General features: G+C 41.4%; 1 long non-coding RNA gene across 1 annotated transcript; it reads left to right on the top strand.

Moving 5' to 3' along the window:
* The first annotated feature begins 1,582 nt into the window (after nucleotides 1-1,582).
* Nucleotides 1,583-3,576, top strand: LOC116270246. Its single transcript, XR_004178185.1, has 2 exons — nucleotides 1,583-2,401; nucleotides 2,975-3,576. It is a non-coding gene; the product is annotated as an uncharacterized LOC116270246 (long non-coding RNA).
* Nucleotides 3,577-4,174: the final 598 nt, after the last annotated feature.

The following is a 4,174-nucleotide window of genomic DNA, read 5'->3' as shown; positions in this document are numbered from 1 at the left end:
AGTGCCATCACGGGTCTGTGGGTACTATCACGATATTGTGCCCATGGAAGTTCTAGATCTAGGGATGGCAATTAAATCCGAGGGTCAGCAGTAAGTTAGCAAGGAGGACAGAAATAGAACATAGGTTACTGAACAAAGAGATCCAGAGCTCTCTTTGTAATTCCATTCTTACGCACATTGTACCTAGTATATAGATAATTTTAGACTATGTTAAAATGTTCCCAAGTTCCTGGACAATATGACATTCATCTTCAGTGAGGCCATGGTTCTCATATAACCCAACCCCAAGCATGAGAGGAGAGGATTTATATGTCTTAATAAATACGTAGAGGAAAAAGACTAATTTTCCTTTACTGAAGGACACTTTACTGAAGGTGTTTGGACAGCAAGTTCTTCACTCAAGGATCGTAGGCAGTTCTGAAAGCAGATATACTCTCAGCCTCCTGACATCCCAATGTATTATCACCCAAATCTGCACCAGCAGCACAGAAGCCACTGGGAGGATTAAGTTTGAATGTGGAGTAATGAGCTTTGGAGTCAGGGCCCTGCAATCTAATTGTGGTCTTATTGCTAATTCCCAGCGTGGCTACAGAGAATTCTACATCTCTCTCTTCTGAATAGATTCATTGGTGAAACAAATATAAAATCCTTTATTGATCAGACACAAGGAATCAGGCCAGATAAACTTTTGTCCTGGTAATGTGATAATGTTTCAATTTCTACAGGCCTGGATACTTAATTCTATGTGTATTTCAGGAAAATGGAAACTTGAGTGAAGGAAAGGAATGAATTTGCTGACACAGCCCCTGTTGGGACATCTTGATGTTAATCCTCTAAGGTCATTTCTGCATCTTCATAATTCTAATATGCTCTGAAAGCATCCCTACTTCACTCTACCCCAAGCTTTCACCAGTCAATTCTCAGGTGGTGAGGACAGGCATGCTGATATTCTGATGGAAGAGACCCAGTCAGACCAGGAAGAATTGCCAAGTCCACAACCATGTCTAGAAGTAAAGTGATCATCTCTTTCTTCTTTTCCAGGGGCATTCCCAATTTTCAAACTAAAAACTCTTCATCATGGGAACTTTCTCAGTGTCAGAAAAAATGGAAATAATTGGTCACTATTATTGTATTAGTCTGCTCTCACACTGCTATAGAGAACTACCTGAGACTGGGTAATTTATGAAGAAAAGATGTTAACTAACTCACAGTTCTGCAGGCTTAGCAGGAAGCATGACTAGGAGGCCTCAGAAAACATAATCATGGCAGGAAGTAAAGAGGAAGCGGGCACCTTCTTCACATGGTGGCAGGAGAGAGGGGGGAAAGTGCCACACACTTTTAAACCATCATATCTTATGAGAACTCACTCACTATCATGATAACAGCAAGAGAGAAATCTGTCCTCATGATTCAATCACCTCCCACCAGGTCCATTCTCTAATTAGACAGGATATTTGGGCAGAGACACAAATTCAAATCATATCATTTTGTCCCTGTCCCCTCCCAAATCTCATGTTCATCTCACATTTCAAAACACAATCCTGTCTTCCCAACAGTCCCCCAAAGTCTTAACTCATTTCAGCATTAACTCAAAAGTCCAAGTTCAAAGTCTCATCTGAGACAATGCACGTCCTTTATGCCTATGAACCTGTAAAATAAAAAGCAAGTTAGTTAGTTTCTAGATACAGTGGGAGTACATGCATTGGGTAAATTCTGCCCTTCCGAAAGGACGAAATAGGCCAAAACAAAGGGGCTACAGGCCCCATGTAAGTCTGAAACCCAGCAGGGCAGTCATTAAATCTTAAAGCTCCAAAATAATCTCCTTTGACTCCATGTCTCACATCCAGGGCATGCTGATACAAGATGTGGGTTCCCAAGGCCTTGGCCAGCTCTATCTCTGTGGCTCTGCAGGGTACAGCCCCTTTGATTGCTTTCACAGGCTGGCGTTAAGTGTCTGCAGCTTTTCTAGGAGCACAGTGCAAGCTGTTAGTGGATATATTTTACCATTCTACAGTCTGGAGGACAGCAGCCATCTTCTCACAACTACACTAGGCAGTTCCCCAATGAGTACTCTGTGAGCACTCCAACCCCACATTTTCCCTTTGCACTGCTCTAGTAGAGGTTCTCCATGAGGGCTCCAACCCAGTGGCAGACTTCTGCCTGGACATCCAAGCATTTCCATACATCCTCAGAAATCTAGTCAGAGATTCCCAAATCTTAACTCTTGTCTTCTCTGCACCCACAGGCTCAACACCATGTGGAAGATGCCAAGGCTTGGAGCTTGAACACTTTGAAGCCATAGCCCAAGCTAAACCTTGGCCCCTTTTAGCCACAGCTGGAGCTAAAGATGAAAATCAAGATGGGATATCAGAGAACAAGAGAGTGTGTGTGACTCCCCAAGGTCAAACAGAGATTCCATTTTGAGGTCAAAAACAGATATCTGGGTTCAGTGAATGTCCTGGGTTCTGTTTAGGGAATTAGCAATTATTTTCCCTTAGGTGATGATAATCACAGGAGGTGGTGCTGATTGCAGTTGCAGCTAGGAGGGTGGTGGTAGGGGCCAGAGTATGGAAGAATCAGTTAGAAGTGATCCTTCCTTGACAACTTTCTCCACATTCTCCCATTCTTCCTCTTGTTTTCCCCATCTCTTCCTTTCTTTTTTACCTCTTCTTCCTCTTCTGTCTCCTCCTCCTCCTTTTCCTCCTCCTTTTCTTCTCTTTCTCCCCCTTCTCCTCCTACTTCTTTTTCTTCATCACCACCACCAGCTCCAGATGGTCTCAGGTCCACCTTCTTTACTTCAACCCTGCCTCACTGCCCCCACCCATCTACGGAATTATCCAATGCCTTCATATTATTCCAGGGCTAACAATAATTCCCAGCAGGGGGCACTCACATTAGTATGAGTCATAATACTAAATAATTCAGTTTAGGCATAATTTAATATCAATGTCAACCCCTGGTTTTCACTCCTCAGGATTCCCACATTGAGCTTCACCTCCCACCAAGGAAAATAGTGAATGTCTTTAGGGGAGGAACATCAGATTTCAGAAAACAAATGAGAAAATACCATCTGAGGATGGACATCACCACACTGGTGAGACCCCGTGAAGGTGAACATTTCTGCAATGATCTCGAAAGCACTGAAGTTTGTTTGAAGTTGGGGAAGGAGAGCAAAATATTGTCTTCTGGCTTCCTTTTCCCATTTTTGAACATCTATTACATGCTTTATGCCAGGTGGAAAAATAGGAATATTGCATGATGCCAGGCCATCTATGTATAGCCAGACCCCTGAAAAGAACTGGCTTCATCTGTCATTTTCTAATTCTCCTGCCTCATGTTCAGCCAAGAGAGGCTAGAAACTAGAATTTTGCTTTTATTCAACATTGTTTGAAAGCAAATGATACTCCTATCCAGAAAAAAATTTTTTTAAAAAAAGATGGATATTAGAAATACGGTCTCAGTCTTGGTGACAGAGTGTCACTTAGTGTTTCCAGAATAACAGGGGCAGTCATGACAAAAATGGTAACTACAGTTGATTAAATATTTAATATTTAATAAATATTTACCTAAAATGTAGACGTATTAACTTAACATTCATAGTCTCTACAAATAGTATGTGTGTTTAACCTTGTTTTATGGATTTTTTAAAGTGAATATCGGAGAAGTTTAATTACTTATATCAAGCCATGTGGTTTTATTTTATTTTATTGGCATTAAAATTTAGATCACATTTAGTGTGATCCTTTGTATTATTGATCAGTAAATATTCACTACTCTGCCTCTGGGGCTCAGAAATCCAATGTTTTCCCACCCAGATCTATGAGACTGTTGAAAATTGAGACTAGTTTTTGGTTTCTTGACTTCTGCTTTTTGCTTGGTTTCTGGGTCTCTTGCCACTGTGCAGTTTGAGATGGCCTGTCTTTTGGATCTTGGCCCCCTCAAGTTCCAGCTGCTTTGATAAACCTGAGCTCCACTTCTGTTTCTCCCACCCGATCAGATTGCAGAAAGATCTATTCCATGCTTTTCTCCTTGTCTTTGGTGCTTCACATTGAAAATCAGTGAGTAACCAAAGAAGTGACAGAGAAAGTCTAGCTCATGCAATATTTACCTTCTCTCTACATTATTGGTCCAATGGTTGCTTTCTTTTCACCCTGATGATATTGAGCAGTTATTT

Source organism: Papio anubis, chromosome 14 (assembly GCF_008728515.1).
Source record: "Papio anubis isolate 15944 chromosome 14, Panubis1.0, whole genome shotgun sequence".
Taxonomy (NCBI): Eukaryota; Metazoa; Chordata; class Mammalia; order Primates; family Cercopithecidae; genus Papio; species Papio anubis.
Note: the sequence above shows the minus strand (reverse complement) of the source record. Positions and strands in the feature narration are given on the sequence as shown.